At 35.1% G+C, this 18,642-nt stretch overlaps 1 long non-coding RNA gene across 1 annotated transcript in view; it reads left to right on the top strand.

The window, feature by feature from the left end:
- The window catches only part of LOC111545075, a 137,417-nt gene extending 119,315 nt beyond the window's left edge, over positions 1 to 18,102 (top strand). Inside the window, exons 2-5 of the long non-coding RNA XR_002732333.1 lie at positions 15,821 to 15,956; positions 16,801 to 16,849; positions 16,999 to 17,093; positions 18,090 to 18,102. This is a non-coding gene — a long non-coding RNA (uncharacterized LOC111545075). The remainder of the gene's footprint in view (positions 1 to 15,820; positions 15,957 to 16,800; positions 16,850 to 16,998; positions 17,094 to 18,089) is intronic.
- The last annotated feature ends 540 nt before the right edge of the window (positions 18,103 to 18,642 follow it).

The raw sequence follows: 18,642 nt of genomic DNA, 5'->3' as shown, positions 1-18,642 counted from the left end.
AATAATTCAGTCATACAAGGAAGAGAGAAGGAAAGAAGAAAGAAAGAAGGGAGGAAGGAAGGAAGGGAAAGAGAGAGAGAAAGGAAGGAAGGAGAAAAAGAAAGAAAGAAAGAAAGAAAGAAAGAAAGAAAGAAAGAAAGAAAGAAAGAAAGAAAGAAAGAAAGAAGAAAGAAAGAAAGGAAATGAGGAAGAAGAAAACCTACATGACAAAAGAGAAACCAAAAAAGCAACCAAATATTTGAAATTTGAGAATTCCAGAAGGAGAAAAGATAGGCAAGGACATAGGAAATCTATTTAATGAAACAATAACTGAAAACTTCCAAAGTCTTGGAAGGAGACAGACATTCAGATACAGGAAGGCAAAAGATCCCCAAATAGATTCAACTCAAAAAGTCTTCTCCAAGGCACATTATAGTCAAACTGTCAAAAGTCAAAGACAAAGAATTCTAAAAGCAGCAAGGGAAAAACATCAAATTATATATAAGGGAATTCCCATCAGACTAACAGTGGATTTCTCAGTGGAAATTTTACTGGCCAGGAGAGAATGAGAGAATATATTCAAAGTCCGAAAATAAGAAAAAAAATCTGCCCACCAAGAATACTCTTCCTAGAAAAGCTGTCCTTTAAAAATGAAGGAGAAATGAAGTATTTACCAGACAAGCAAAAACTGAGGGAATTCATCACCATTAGACCAGCCCTACTTGAAATGCTTAAGGGAATCCTACATCTGGAAGTGAAAGAACAATATCTACTATCACAAAAACAGGAAGTATAAAACTCACTGGTACGGTAGTTACACAAAAGAGAAAAAGGCAAAAGTTGGCACTATAAAAACACCCACCAAATTGCAAAGGTAAACAATAAAAGAGAAAGAAACAAACAAAGGTTATACAAAACAATCAGAGAACAATTAACCAAATGACAGCAGTAAGCCCTTACCTATCAATAACAACCTTGAATGTAAATGGTTTAAATTCCCAAATTGCAAGATACAGACTGGCTGAATGAAGCAAAAGAAAGACTCAACTATTTACTGCCTACAAGAAACTCACTTCACCTATAAAGACACATATAGACTAAAAGTGAAGGGCTGAAAAATATATTTTATGCAGATGGAAACTAAAAACAGGCAGCAGTATATAAGTTATACTTTTATCAAAAAACATAAATAGGGACAAAAAAGGTCATTATATAATAAGGGATCAATTCAGCAAGAGGATATAACAATTCTAAGTGTATATGCATACAACACCAGAGCACCCAGATACATAAAGCAAATATTATTACAGCTAAGGAGATAGACTTCAATGCAATAATAGCTGGCTTCTTCAACACTCCACTTTTAGCACTGGAAAATCATCTAGACAGAAAATCAACAATGGAACAATGATTTAATATGCACTACAGACCAAATGGACCTAACAGACATTTACAGAACATTTCATCTAACAGTTAGTTGCAGACTATACATTCTTCTCATCAGCCCATGGAACATTCTCCATAATAGACCATATATTAGGTCATAAGACAAATATCAAAATTTATTTAAAATTGAAATTTGTTAAGTATCTCCTCAGACCACATTGGAATAAAACTAAAAATCAGTAATGACAAGCTTTAGAAACTGAACAAGTACATGGAAATTAAACAACAGGCTCCTGAATGACCATTGGGTCAATGAAGAAATTAAGAAGGAAATTTAAAAACATCTTAAAACAAATAAAAATGAAAACACAATATACAAAACCCATAAGATACAGCAAAAGTAGGGCTGAAAAGGAAGTTTATAACAATAAGCACCTACCTGGAAAAGTTTCAAATAAACAAACTAACAATGCTTCTCAAGGAACTAGAAAAACAAGAAAAAACAAACACAGAATTAATAGTAGGAAAATAATAATAAAAATTGGAGCAGAAATTAACAAAATAGAGACTAAGAAAATTACAAAGGGTCAGTGAAACAAAAAGTTGTTTTTTTAAAAAAGATGATATTACTAGACTAACCAAGAAAAAGAGAAGACACAAATTAATAAAATCAGAAATGAAAAAGAGATATTACAACTGTTATCACAGAAATACAGATGATCGTTAGAGACAATTATGAAGAACTATACACTAACAAATTGGAAAATCTAGAGAAAATGGATAAGTTATTGAACACATACAACCTACCAAGATTGAACCAGGAAGAAACATGAACAGAACAATAATGAGTAGTAAGATTGAATCAGTTATAAAAAGTCTCCCAAGAAAGAAAAGTCCAAGACTGGATGGCTTTACTGCTGAATTTTACCAAACTTATAAAGAAGAACTGATACTAATTATTCTCAAGCAATTTCCAAAAAAGTGAAAAAAAGGGAGTGTTGGAGTATTGAAGAACCCAGCTAGTAATATATTGAAATCTCTCTCTCTCCTTAGCTATAATAATATTTGCTTTATGTATCTGGGTGCTCTGGTATTGTATGCATATACACTTAAAAGTGTTATATCCTCTTGCTGAATTGATCCCTTTCTTATTATATAATGACCTTCTTTGTCCCTATTTATGTTTTTTGCCTTATGTAACTTATATACTGCCGCCTCCTTTTGGTTTCCATTCTATGAGGCCAGCATTATGCTGATACCAAAATTAGAGGACACACACACAAAAAAAGAAAACTAAAAGCCAATATAACTAATGAACATAGATGCAAAAATCCTCAACAAAATACTAATAAACCAAATGCGACAGCATATCAGAAAGATATTACATCATGATCAAGTGGGATTCATTCCAGAGATGCAAGGATGATTCAACATACACAAATCAATAAATGTGATAAATAACATCAAAGGAATGAATAACAAAAACATATGTTATGGTTTGGATATTTGTCCCCTTCAAATCTCATGTTGAAATGTGATTCCCTCCAACACTGGGAATCACATGGTGGAAGGTAATTGGATCATGGGGGTAGATCTTTCGTGAGTGGGTTAACACCACCCTTTAGCACCACCCCTGTGGTGATAAGTGAATTCTCACTTAGTTCACTCAAGGTCTGTTTGTTTAAGAGTCTGAGGCCTCTTCCTTCTCTCTCTCTTGCTCACACTCTTGTCATGTGGCACGCTACTTCTGCTCCACCTTTTGCCGTGAGTGAAAGCTCCCTCAGGCCACACCAGAAGGTAAGCAGATGCTGGTGCCATGGTTCCTGTATAGCCTGCAGAATCATAAGCCAATTAAAACTCTTTTCTTTATAAATTACCCTGCCTCAGATATTTCTTTAGAGCAATGCAGAAACAGAATAATACACCACATGATCATCTCCATAGATGCAGAAAAAGCATTTGATAAATTCAGCTTCTTTTCATGATAAAAACTCTTAACAAATTAGACATACAAGAAACATAACTCAATATAATAAAGGCCATATATGACAAACCCACCACTAACATTATACTTAATGAGGAGAAGCTGAAAGCCTTTCCTCCAAGAACTGAAACAAAGCAAGGATGACTACTTTTACCACTCTTATTCAACATAGTACTAGAAGTCCAAGCCAGAATAATCAGACAATAGAAAAAACATTAAAGGCATCACAATTGGAAAAGAGAAAGTCAAATTGTCCTTCTTTGTAGATAACATAATCTTATATGTAGAAAAACCTAAAGACTCCACCCAAAAACTCTAAAGCAAATTCAGTAATGTTGATAAGCAAATTCAGTAATTTTGCAGGATATAAAATCAGCATATAAAAATCAGTAGTGTTTTCACATACTAATAATAAAGCAGCTGAAAAAGAAATCAAAAACATAATCCAATTTACAATAGCTGCCAAAAAAAAAAAACTTAGGAATAAATTTAACCAGTGGAGATGTACAGGGTGAAAGCCCTAAACAGGAAAAACATTGATAAAAGACATTGAAGACTGGCCAGGTGCAATGGCTGATGCCTGTAATCCCAGAACTTTTGGAGGCTAAGGTAGGAGGACTGTTGGAGGCCAGGAGTTTGGGACCAGCCTGGGCAATATAGCAAGATCCCATCTTTATAAAAAAAAACAAAAAAAAGGAACCAGGTGTGGTGGTGCATGCCTGTAGTTCCAGCTACTCAGAAGGCTGGCCCACCTTGGGCCCAATAGGTTGAGCCTATAGTAAACTGTGTTTGTGCCACTGCACTCCAGCCTAGGCAGCAGAGCAAGACTCTGTCTCAAAGAAATTGAAGAGGACACAAACAAATGGAAAAACATCCCATACTCATAGAACAGAAGAATTATTATGATCAAAATGACTATACTACCCAAAGCAATGTACACATTCAATTTCTGTCAAAATTCCAATGACATTCTTCACATAAATAGAAGAAAATAATTCCAAAATTTGCATGAAAACACAAAATACTCTGAATAACCAAAGCAATACTGAGCAAAGAGATCAAAGCTGGAGGCATCACACTACCTAACTTCACAATATATTACAAAGATATAGTAACCAAGACATCATGGTGTCGGTATAAAAACAGACACACAGACCAGTAGAACAGCATAGAAAACCTAGAAATAAATCCATGTATTTACAGCTGACTGATTTTGACAAAGTTGCAAAGAACATACATTGGGAAAGAGCCGGTGTCTTCAATAAATGGTGCTGGGAAAATGGTACTGGATATCCATATGCAGAAGAATGAAACTAGACCCTTATCTGTCATCATATAAAATAATCAATTCAAAATGGATTAAAGACTGAAACATAAGAGCTGAAACTATAAAACTTTATTTTATTAGAATAAAACATAGGGGAGATATTTTAGGACATTAGTCTAGGCAAAGATTTTATGGCTAACACTTCAAAAGCACAGGCAACACAAACAAAAATTGACAAGTGATACTACATTACACTGAAAGCCTTCTGCGTGGCAAAGGAAACAATGAACAGAGCGAAGTGACAACCTGTAGAATGGGAGAAAATATTTGCAAACTATTCTTCTGACAAAGGACTAATACCCAAAATATAAGAGGAACTCAAACAACTCAATAGCAATAATAATGATAATAATAATGATCTGATTTTAAAATTGGCAAAATCCCTGAATAGACACCTCTCAAAAGAAGACATACAAATGACCAACAGGTATATGAAAAAATACTCAACATCATTAATCATCAAGAAAATGCAAATCAAATCTACAATGAGATATCATCTCACCTGAGGATGGCTACAATCAAAAGACAAAAAAGAACAAATGTTGGTGAGGATATGAAGAAAAGAGAACTCTTACACACTGTTCATGGGAATGTCAGTACAGACATTATGGAAAACAGTATGGAGATTCTCAAAATAACTACAAATAGAACTTACAATATGATTGAGCAATCTCACTACTGCATATTTATCCAAAGGAAAAACAAATCAGTATAGGAAATACCTGCACCTCATGTTTATTGCAATAGTATTCACAATATCTAAGATATGGAATCAACCAAAGTTTCTGTCAATGCATAAAGAAAATGTGGTATATATATACACTTTGGAATACTACTGAGCTATGAAAAATATTGAAATCCTGTCATTTGCAGTGACATGGATGGAAATGGAGGTCATTATGTTGAGTGAAGTAAGCCAGCCACAGAAAGACAAATGCTGCAAGTTCTCACTCATGTGTGGGAGCTGAAAAGCTTGATCTCATAGAGACAGAGAATAGAATGACAGATACCAGAAGGTGGGAAGGGTTGAGGGGGAGGATGAAGAGAGATTGGTTCATGGGTAACTCACAGAGTTAGATGGCAGAAATAATTTCTAGTGTTGAATAGCACAGTAGAGTGACTATAGTTGAAAATAATTTATTGCATATTTCAAAATGTCTAGAAGATTTTAAATGTGCCCATCAAGAAGAAATGCTTAATATTTAAGGTGATGGATATCCTAAATATCCTGATTTGATCATTGCCCATTGTATGCATGTATCAAAATATCATATGTACTCCATAAATATGTACAATCATTATGTATCCATTTAAAAGTATTTAAAAAATTTCATAAATATATCTAATTAAAAATCCTTGCAAATTAAAATAAAAGTAAATCATGAGTCTTATCGAAAAGCCAGGCAAGCCACATGAGGCCTAGAAATCACAGCTTCCTCTCATACTTGGGTTAAGTCTTCTGTGGATGTTCCTTTTTTTGCATTTCAATTGCTTCATACTGAAAAGGGAAGCGTTCATTACAAGACTGCACTGTCTAGTTGCACCTTGCTTTCAGAGGTGGGTAGCCCTGTGATTTATGTTTTTTGGAAGGTTTAACTCAAATATTTTTTAAAAAAGAAAAAAGAAACCATAGAGGAAGATCAGCAAAGTATTCTATTATCTGTTACTATTTATTATTGCACTATTACTGTTACTATTTATCAGTGAGTAGATCTGAATTGTTGTGGTCCTTGGCCACTGTCACAGGTAACATTCCACTGTAGTCCTCCTCCCTCTCATTTGAAGATGTTGAAGTATGAGTCAGGAATGGCCACAGGCTCTGTCGGAAGCTAAGGTGAATGAACAGAGGTGTGGCTCAAATATTTCTAACGTGAATTGCTTTAGGCTGAATGGATTCATGCCCTGAACTTGCACATGACGCACTGGATAAACCCAGGGAGAAGCTGAAAGTTCACTTGTCCTTTTGGAGAGAGGCTAGAGTCAGATGCTTCATCTGGAGATACCAGTCAGCTCTTCTTGGTTGTCAATTCCTAAGGAAAGAGAGATATAAAGGATATATCTGTTGTGTAGCAGATATTTAAGAGGATAGTCAATTCACCTTGCGATTGGATTTGGCTCAGGTTAAATACATTCTGAAGGCAAATATTAGCATTATGTTTTGGAATGAACAACAATTTTTTATAGATACTGATCTCATGTCATCACTGTGATAACTCCATGATCTTAGTATCATCAGTCTGACTTACAGATAAAGTACCTGAGACCAGAAAGATTATGTAGCTTGTCTAAGTTTACTCAGTTTCATCAGGTAGAATCCAGACCTGAACTCAAGTCTTCAAACTTCAAAATTTCACGTCTTTTCACTAAAACATAAAGCCTCTGTAGTAACATTAAATGTGAGGGCATTGGTAAAGGAATATTAATATACTTTTGGAGCTGCAGAGATTCAGTGATTAATTTAGCTCTGCATGTACCTGTGGAGGTAAAGCTTAGGAGACCTGTGGAGGTCTTTGGATAGGCTGTCTTCAGATATGCCATCAGTGCAAGAGCAATGCTGACTCTGCGTAATTTCTCTAATTGTCTTTCTCCTGCCATTTCAGTGCATCCATTAGCATACATGAGAGACTATAGGACTTCCCCAGGAACCTTTATGACAGTTGTCTATAAACTCAAGGAGTCAAGTAAATTCCCCCAAGTAAATGCTACTGTAACCAACACGTCCAAGGCTTCTTGAAGCTGTGTTGTTCTTTCTTCCCTCATCTTGATACTGCTGCCTGCTTCTCATCATTTAGATCCACAGAGTGGTCTGGCCAGCAGCCCTGACTAAAGGACTCACCCTAACCCAGGTACTCCCCATGTCATTACCATTTAACTTTTCTTCAGAAGTATTAATATTTTCTGTAACCTTTGTATTTGTTTTCAAGTTTATATATTCCCTCTCTCTTCACTAGAACATAATCTCTCTGAAAGTAGGCTCCTTATCTATATTATTCACTGTTATATCCCCAAAGACAGAACCCTGCCAGGTATGGGAACAGATTCTCAATAAATTATTTGTTGAGTGAATGTATATAGTGACACTTAGATGAATGCTTCCAAACCCTGCACTGAAAGAGAACCTAGATTTTTCTCATGGTGAATCTTCCCAAACATTTCTTGAACCTTCCAGTGGCCCTTACAAATGCTTGTGAATCCTTATAATCTTTGCTACTGCCAAGGGAATGAAAACCCAGGTGCCCAACTCAAAGCTGGACTTCACGTCTGGCTGTTGCTGTGTTGGTTTTGAGCTGGAAATTCAGTACTTCTGGCACTACCTTGATTTTCATGGCTTGTGCTAACTCAGTGGTCCCTTTTAAAGTGAGAAAGTGGACACAATTTCTTTCTGTGTTACAATCCGTGAAGGATTCCCCATAGCAAAGTTGCCAGGGATCCTAAGTGTTACTAACCTTCCATTTCATATAAAAGCTGAATTTTTATATGAAATTCATCTTGGTCAAGATGAATTCCAAAATCTAGAATTATCCAGAGGTTGTCTTGCTCAAGGTCATCAAGCTCGTATCCCACTTAGGTATGTTGGAAAATAATGATTAGTCCCACACCTAAGTAAAACCTTACATTTAATACCACAGGTGGTCTAAATATTACTGTAGCATAAAGATGTATGCAGTTCCAGTGATGTTGTTACAAAATTATCACAGATGCTTCCTGGTGCTGCACCTCATGGGCTCTTATCTCAGCTGAGATCCTCTGCTGGACACTTGAGTACTAGCCCTTAACACAAGGTATAGACACTGAAATGTAATTTTTACACCCACTCGCTGGTTTCATATGTGGTAACTTTATCTCTTGTTGTATGTTTTTAGCTCTTTTGAGTAAAGGAACCAAGTCTTATGGGTTTTTGGTTTGTTTTTGTTTTTTTGAGACAGTCTCACTCTATCGCCAGGCTGGAGTGCAGTGGCGCGATCTTGGCTCACTGCAACCTCTGCCTCCTGGGTTCAAGTGATTATCCTGCCTCAGCCTCCTGAGTAACAGGGACTACAGGCATGCACCACCACGCCAAGCTAATTTTTGTATTTTTAGTAGAGATGGAGTTTCGCCATATTGGCCAGGATGGTATTTATCTCTTGACTTCGTGATCTGCCTGTCTCGGCCTCCCAAAGTGCTGGGATCACAGTTGTGAGCCACGGTGCCCGGCCCAAATCTTATGTTTTATTCTGTGTTTCTAGTGCCCACATATATAGGAGCTGGATCATCAAATATTGAATGGCATTTGATGATTCATGCATTTGCATATTATGGTTAAGAAGCTCTAACTAGATAAATCTGCAGTTGTATAACCTGCTTCAGTTATATTCATACTTATCATTGAAGGACATTACATTCATGAAATGTTTAGGAGATGTATTAAGTTAATCAATTTAATCGTGGGCCAGATTAGAAGAGACAAGAAAGTAGCTGAAGATTTATTGCTCATCAACCTTGGCAAGGCTAAAACCATGCCTGGACATGCTGATTCTCCTTTGCCTTCCTCTCTCTACAAACTTAAGTCTCTTTTATTCTTACTAAAATGTAACTCTCTTTCTTCCAACCATTTCAACCACTACTAACCCCGACTCCCACCCTTTCACATCATCCCTGACCAAAGTCTTTCTGGATTTTTGGAGTCACTCAGGATTCTAAGGAACTTGTTCAGAAAGAAACTTTTTCTTTCACTTACATGGCTTCTGTTTTCCACACAAGCAGGACTGACACTGAGTCAACCTTATGTGTGCTGAGCTGTTCCTCACAACAACGTGTCATGCTCATTCTTATGTGGGATAGTATTTCATTGAACAAATAAACTACAATTCATTTATTTAGTCTAGTCTATTCATTCTGTACCACATGCATTTATTCAAGTTTTGCTGTGGACAGTCTTCTACATGTCTGTTAAACTTATGCGTGTAGTGTTGGTTGTAGAACTAGGAACTGATTAGTGTGTTTTAAGATGGTCAAAAGAAGACTTGCAGACTTGAAGAAGAAAAGTTTATTTGCAAAGTAGTGCAAAGGACTCAGATTCCAGAAGGCTCAAAAAAAAAAAAAAAAAAAATTTAAAAATGAGCAAACTGTTTGAAAAAATCAGCATAATTTCAAAGTTTACATTAGTTGATTTGTCAATTCATGGTGGGAAAAGAGCAACATTTCTATATGATTATTTTGTCTGCGAAGATCAAGGCCTATCTTCAGATATCAGCATCACAAAATCAGCAATATAGCTATTTTTACAGGGCAGGCAAGGGCTCCAGGAAATGTTCAAGGTTTCATTTATTTTGAAGCCCAGAACTACACAGGTGTGCCTATTATTCCTGCTGTATCTCTGGGTGAAAAGTATTTTGTTTTCTCTGTGTCATGTGATACATATTGTTTATTCATTACATTAGCAGGATGAAATGTTAGTTATGCTTTTACAGGAATATACAGGCATACCTTGAAGATACTGAGGGTTTGGTTCCAGACCACCACAATAAAGTGAAGCTCACAATAAAGTGAGTCACACAAATTTTTTAGTTTCTCAGTACATGTTGTTTGCACTATACTGTTGTCTATTAAGTATGCCATAGCATTGTCTAAAAAAAAATACATACCTTAATTTAAAAATATTTTATTACTAAAAAATGCTAATGATCATCTGAGCCTTCAGCAGGTCATAAGCTTTTTGCTGATGAAGGATCTTGCCTAAATGTTGATGGCTGCTGACAGATTAAGTGGTAGTTGCTGAAGGTTGGGGTGGCTGGGGCAATTTTTTAAAATAAGACAATATTAAAGTCTGCCACATCGATGGATTTTTCCTTTTCATGAAATGTTTAACTGTAGCATGTAATGGTGTTTAATAGCGTTTGACTTACAGTAGGACTTCTTTCAAAATTGAAGTCAATCCTCTCCAACCCTGCTACTACTTAATCAACCAAGTTTACGTAATAATCTAAATATTTCGTTGTTGTTTCAGCAACATTCACAGCATCTTACAGGAGTAGATTCCAGCTCAGGAAACCTCTTTCTTTCCTCATTTATAAGAAGCAACTGCTCATTCTTTCAAGTTTTATCATGAAATTAAAGCAATTCAGTCACATCTTCAGCCTCCACTTCTCATTCCAGTTCTCTTGCTATTTCCACCACATCTGCAGAGACTTCCTCTGCTGAAGTCTTAAACTCCTCAAATTCATCCATGATGGAATCAACTTCTTCCAAACTCCTGTGAATGTTGATATTCTGACCTCCTTCCATGACTCATGTTCTTAATGGCATCTAGAATGGTGACTCCTTTTCAAGTTTTCAATTTACTTTGCCCAGATCCATCAGAGGAATCACTATGTTACGGCAGCTTACAAAATGGAGTTTTCACATAATAAGCCCAAGTTACTCCTTGGCTCCTGAAATGCAGGACATACTCTGTATTCACAGGCATGAAAGCAATATGAATCTCCTTGTACATCTTCATCAGAGCTCTTGGGTGAGAAGGAGCATTGTCAATGAGCAGTAATGTTTTCAAAGAAATCTTTTTTTCTGAGCAGTAGGTCTCAACAGTGGGCTTAAAATATTATGTAAACCATGCTGCAAACTGATGTGCTGTTGTCCAGGCTTTGTTGTTCCATTTATAGAGGACAGACAAAGTAGATTTAGCATAGTTCTTAAGGGCCCCAGGATTCTTGGAATGATAAATGAGCATTGGCTTCAATTTAAAGTCACCAGTTACATTAGCCCCTCACTAAAGAGTCAGCCCGTCCTTTGAAGCTTTGAAGCCACATTCTGACTTCTCTCTATCTATGAAATCCTCCCAGATGGCATCTTCTTGCAAGAGGGGTATTTTGTCTACATTAAAAATCTGTTGTTTAGTGTAGCTACCTTCTTCAAATATCTTAGCTTTATCTTCTGGATAACTTGCTGCAGCTTCCACATCAGCACTTGCTACTTCACCTTGCACTTTTTTGTTATGGAGATGACTCCTTTCTTTAATCCTCATGAACCAACTCATGCTAGTTTCAAACTTATTTTCTGCAACTTTCTCACCTCTCTCAGCCTTTGTAGAATTGAAGAGAGTTAGGATCTTGCTCTGGGTTAGCCTTTAGCTTAAAATAATGCTGTGGCTGGTTTGACTCAAACTTTCTCCATATCAGAATAAGGCTATATTGCTTTCTATCATTTGTGCTTTCACCGGAGTGGCACTTTTAATTTTCTTCAAGAACTTTTTATACATTACATACATGTATCAAAATATCACATGTGCCTTAAAAATACGTACAACTATGATATATCAATTTTTAAAACAATTTTTTAAAGAAAGGAAAAAAGTAACCTTTCATCTGCATTCACAATTTGGCTACTTGGTGCCAGAGGCCTAGCCTTCAGTTTGTCTTGACTTTTGACATACCTCCCTTGCTAAGCTTAATAATTTTTAGCTTTTGATTTAAATTGAGAGACATACAATTCTTTCTTTCACTTGGACACTTAGAGGCCACTGTAGGGTTATTACTGGCTTAATTTCATTATTGTTGTGTCTCAGGAAATAGGGAAGCCCAAGTAGAGGCAGAAAGATGGGAGAATGACTCCTCAGTGGAGCAGTCAGAACACACATAATATTCATCAATTAAGTTTACAGACTCATAAGAGAATGGTTTGTGGTACCCCAAAATTATTATAATACTAACATTGAAGATCACTGATCACAGATCACCGTAACAAACATAACAATAACAAAAAAGTTTGAAATGTGAGAATTAACAAGATGGGACCCGGAGACATGAAGTGAGCACATGTTGTAAAAAAGGCACCATGTATCTACTCAATACAGGATTGTCACAAGGTTTCAATTTGTAGAAAATGCAGTAACTGAGAATTGAAATAAAACAAAGCACAATAAAATAAGATATACCTGTATACTTTCAGTTTAGTTGATACTGCCAAATAGTTAATCAGCATGGTTGTATTGATTTACAGTGCCATTAGACGTGTGTAAGTTACTTTCAGTTGCTTCGCATCTTTACTACACTTCCTGTTGCCTGTATTTCAAGTTTAGCCATTCTTGTAAACATGTAGAGGTATCTTCTTGCAGTTTGTATTTGCATTTCTCTGTTTTCCTGTGGGTACTTGGTTATCTTTTGTTTCATACCACTCAGTTGTATCCATTTTCATGTTGGCTTACTTACTTTTGATTGTCATTTCACAGCAGTACTTTATATTCTGGGTAAAAATCCTTTGTCTGATATACGTGGTACAAATAATTTCTCCCACTCTGTTGCTTGCTTTTTTTCTCCCATAATGGTGTCTTTAGATGAACAGAAGTTTTTAATTTTAATGTAATCCAACTTACTCTTTTTTTCTTTTATGGCTGGTGTTTATGAAATCTTTGCCTATTTCAAGGTCATGACATATGATCCTAAGTATTCTCCTAAAAGCTTTATTTTTTTACCTTTCACATTTAGATCTACAATCTAACTAGAATTGAATTTCGTGGATTGTGTGAGATAAAAAGTTCAACACTTATTTGTTTTCAAATGGATATCCAATTGACCTAGCACCATTTATTGAAAAAAATAATTGTTATCCTTTCCCCAATGCACTGCAGTGTCAGCTTTGTCAAACATCAGGTGTCATGATGTGTTTGGGTCTGTTTCTGAATTCTAATTTGTTCCCCATTGGTTTATTGTCTATTCTTACACTCATACCAGTCTGTTAGTCATTATTAAATATGGTAGTTCAGGTTCTAAAGTTATGTTATTCTTCAAAATTGCTATTCTTAACCCTTTACATGTTGCATACATTTTAGAATCAGCTTTATCAAATTACAAACACACAAACACATACACATACTGCTGGGATGGTGATTAGGACTACAGTGAAACTATAGATCCATCAGAGGAGAATTGACATCTTTATATGATTCAGTCTTCATGCCAATTCATCAGTGTGGCATATGCCTCCATTTATGTAGATATTCTTTAATTTATCACAATAATATTTTGCGGTATTTAGTGTGGAATATCCTTAGTATGTTTTGCTACCAAGTACTCTATATATTTTATTCTTTTGTAGATGATATTTTTAGTATTTTATCTTTTATGTTTTTTGGTTGATTTATAGGAATACAATTGATTTTTGTAAAGTGCCCTTTTACTAGTGGCCTTGCCAAATTTCTTGTTTGATTCCAATAGGTTGTAGTTCTTTTGGACTTTATACAGATGATAATGTCATATTCAGTTAATAACAGATTTATTTCTTCCTTTCTGTGGGCAGGACAATGAAAGATAACCACCAATTAAAAATTAAATCTAATTCTCTTCTTCCTGCTTTTCTTCCATTGATCTTTCTTCCCTTGATCTACTAGTGGCCTTTATACTTGATTGACCAATAGAACATGGCAAAGGTGAAGTCGGGCCAATTTTGGGGATAGGCATTACTAGAACTGGCAGCTTTTATGTTGCCCTATTGGGTCCCTGAACTGCCACATAAAACATAAAGTATTCATACCCTTTCTCCTACTAATTCCACTTTTGTATGACTCAAACATAAAAAAATAAAAATAGAAAATGCAGACAAAACATCATGCACAAAATTGTTATTGACTATAGTGCAAAACTATAGGTAGCCTAATTGACTAATAAATGGTTATGTAATTTAAAATAAAATAAAATGAAATGAAATGAAACTACTCTGAGACTTTCATTCTGTAAGGAATCTCAAGCCATGGTGAGGCCAGCTTAAGACATGCTGGTCAACAGTCCCAGCAGAGCCCAGCATTTCAGCTATCCTTGCCAAGGTACCAGGCATGTGAGTGGGGCCATCTTGTATCCTGCAAATCTGCCCATCTTCTAGCTGAATACTATTGAGTGGTTTTGGTTGATGCCATGTGGAATAGAAGAATAAACCAGCCAAGGACTGTCTAAATTTCTGACCCACAAAAATTATAATATATAGGGAAAATGCTGTTGTTTTAAGTCATTAGGTTTGGGCATAATTTTCTATAAAGCAATATATTTAATTTCATGAAATGTTGACCAGAAGTGGTGGCAGTAGCCAGACTTATACTTTTCCTGAACACAGAGGGAAAGAATTCAATATTTTCCCATAATTATGATGGTACTATTGGCTTTTCTTCCTTTTTCATAAATAGTAATGCATTCCAGATCAAGAGGTTTTCCTTATATTCTCAGATATTGCTAAGAATTTTCATGAGTAGGTTTTTAAATTTTTTAATAAGAAAATGATTTTCATTTATTATGTTAATATGAATTACATTGATCTTTGAGTGTTATATCAACCTTGCATTCCTGAAATAAACCCGATTTGTTGTGTTTTTATCCTTTTATAATACTGTAAGAGTCCTTTTGATCATATTAGTTTAGAATTTTTGTATTTTTTTTTACTGAGATTGGCCTTCAATTTTTATTTTCCAAAATGCCTTTATGGATTTGATATACAATTAATTTCAGCCTTATAGAGTTCAATAGTTATTAATTTTTTAATATTTAGAAAATTTTGTGTAATAATTTTGGTTATTGAGCATTGCTTGTTTAAAAAATTTACTGCAAAAACCATCTAGACCTCAGCTTACAAGAGTGAAACTCCATCTCACAAAAAAAAAGACGAATTTACATTTTTCTCCTATAAAACTCTAAAACTCACCTCTTTCATGTGCCAGGCATCAAAAAAATGCTAGCAAGCATTTATTTAACTCTGATTACAGTAACAAACTCACAAATTTCTTGGGACTTATATGCAATTTGATTAATTATATTTAATAAACCTGATTTGTCATTCTTAGTAATAATAAACTGAAGTACTTATATGTGCCAGGCATCAAAAAAAGGTTAAATCATTTTCCCAATATCATATAATACAAAATTGTTGACCAAGAATCAAATGTGGTTTGATTTTAATCCAAAGCCTGTGCTCTTGACAGTGATGCTGTGATTCTTCACAGAGCAAGTCTGCCTTCTTGTTTAATTCTTTCAAGAAGCAAAGATTAATCTGCCCAAAACCACATGAAAGATGGTCACTTAATTTATAATCTAAAGTTTAATTGTAAACTTCTTGTCAGATTTTTTTTGCTACTTCTCAAACCGCAGATATGGAACAAACCCAATTAATGCTGACTCCCTAACCCACAGGCTAATATATCTGACCACACTGACTCTGCAAAACCATGACGGGAGACTGCTTAAATGTTGTCCCCAAGTGAATATCTTAACATTTATTGCATCTTTCATTTTCTTAACAAAAATGAAGGAGTTTGTGACTGTGTTGGTAAGTTATTTAGAGTGAAAATATACCATATACTACTATAAATAAATCTACTTATTAAATAGAAACGCATGTCAGAACTGCACTGATAGCTGCTGTTTCCTTACATAATTGAGGGGTGTGCCTTCCCCTAATCATGACCAAGGCTTCCTTTATAGTCCTTCATGTTCACCTTGGCTGATAGTTGAAATAAAGCTGGGACCCTTGCATCGAGAGTCTGATCACAGTTTTTCTTTATGGGTTTCTTCATTTTATGCCCAGGTTATCATCTCCTGTGGGATGTATTGGTCTTCAATAATCTGCTTAGTCAGAAGTCTGAAGTAACTTAATTTATAACAACAACAAAAATCTTCCACTATCTTTCTCCCTGAATCAACAGGGTTTCCCCATTCTTATGACATAAACCTACCCACCATCACCAAATGCTATATAACATTTTGAGCTATAGCATTTGCCTCTAAATAGTCTTTTTAAAATCAGATCAGATGGCATTATGCATCTCACGTGGTGCTGAAAAATAACATTCTCTGGCTTTACATAGTGTTGGCTATTGCATTATAAATTCCCACAATATAGGAGGATGGTGACAGAAGCATTAAGTCCCACCCATTCTTTACTATCTAGAGAATACTTTATGTTTCTTCCTCATTTATAATGGAATTTTTAATCATTGTATCACTCAAATGTGGCAAGTATTGATTTGGTATCTAAAATACTTCACTATTCTGTAATGCTTTTTCTGCTTCAAGAGAATCCACAAAGTTGCTACATTTTCTCTTAAGACGGAATGGAATAGAAATTTAATAGAAGTGTTGATTGACACAGATGTGTTTCTTTTTCTTTACAGTTTTCCATCAAAAATTGGGAATCATGCCCTTTCGTACAACATAGTTGTGGTAAGTAGAAGTAAAAGTGTTTGCTCATGATTAAGAATTGATCCCTTACTTTTTAAGAGAAAATGAGTAGTTACATTTACATTAAAGAGCCAAGCTTTTTATTTTTGAATAATGGTTCAATTCAAACTCCTTTGATTTGGATATTTGAGACACAATTTGTTGAAGTGAAAGAACACTGGAACAGAAGCAAAAAATACCTGAGATGGAGACTCACCTTTTACCATCAACCTAGTGTTGACTTTGGGTAAACTACCTAATCTCTTTAGCATCTGCATCCTTACTTGTGAAATGAGAGGTTTAAATTACAGTTTCCTTCCAGCTGTAAGAGTCCCTATCATTATTTATTATACAGAAGTAATTTTCATTAAACATCTTAGAATTTAGATTTCTATCTTTTAAACATTTTATTTTATAACACCAGAAATTAAGAAATGTTATGCCTAATATCCCACTAACAATGTCCTTTGCTGGATTGGCAAGTACAACATGGCTATATGTTATACTAAATACGCTATATGCTGTTGCTAAAGCTATAGCAATTCTTCTGTGGTGCCTCTTAAAATTCTGCCCTAGACTAATATGTTATATCTTCTAATTAAACCTTAACAATGAGCATACAATCAAGAATCATTAAACATTTACTCAACAAATACAAGTTTAGCTATTTATTGAATAAAGTATACCTGTGAAGTCAATGTGACCTAGATTGTAGTCAAGTATGAATCTACCTATCTATCATCTCTCTCTCTCTTTCTCTCTCTCTCTCTCTCTGTATCTATCATGTCTGGGTATATATTTAGTCAAGTTATTTTTAAATTTTATTTTTAGTTATTATGGGTACATAATAGTTGTACATATTTCTGGGGTATGTGTGATGTTTGGATACAGGCATACAAAGTGTAATGATCAAATCAGGGGGATTGTGGTATCCATCACCTCAAACATGTATCATTTATTTGTGTTAGCATTCCAATTCTGCTATTTCATTTCTCTAAGATGTATGATAAGTTACTGTTAGCTATAGTCACCCTATTGTGCTATCAAATGCTAGATTTTATTCATTCTATCTAACTGTATTTTTGTAGTCATTAACCATCTCTACCTTATGCCCCATATTTTTGTATCCATTAATTATTCAAGTTTGTTGTATTGTTTTTCAGTGAAAATTATAGAGGATATTGGTATTCAATTTACCTACAACCTGGGACAAAATTGACCCCACTGATTATTTTCTTCCTAGGTCCATCTTTTCTCTGGGGGTAGTGGAAAGATCAGGATCATTAGAGAACCTAGGGTGCGATATCAGCTCTCCAGTACCAAACACAGTTCATTAACCCCTCAGAACCTCAGGTGTCTTGGGGCATAATTCATGTCTCCTGGCCCATCTCACAGGATTATCAGGAGGATGAATGAAATAAGTGAGTGCATTCTGTGAACTGTGAAGTGCTAAATAAATGCAAGGTAATGCAATACTAATAGTGAAGTCTTCACTCAAGCTATTAGTTCATTAGCATACACTCAGCAAATGGTTTTAAGTACCTGGTATGTGGCACAAGCACTGTTTTAAGCATTCGGAATCAGCAGTCAAAAAGGCAGATAAAACTGTCTTGTGGCAGTAGGAAAAAGGCATTAAAAAGGTAAATAAAAGGTTTCAAATAATCATCATTCATAAGAAAATTAAAATAAGATGCTTTGAGAATTGAGGAACAATTATAAATGGTCCTCTCTGTGAGGAGTGATTTTCAAGTTAAGACCTGGACTAAAAGACGGTGTGAGTCAAATCCCTCAGGGAA

Source organism: Piliocolobus tephrosceles, chromosome 8 (genome assembly GCF_002776525.5).
Source record: "Piliocolobus tephrosceles isolate RC106 chromosome 8, ASM277652v3, whole genome shotgun sequence".
Taxonomy (NCBI): domain Eukaryota; kingdom Metazoa; phylum Chordata; class Mammalia; order Primates; family Cercopithecidae; genus Piliocolobus; species Piliocolobus tephrosceles.
This window is presented reverse-complemented; position numbering and strand designations above follow the sequence as displayed.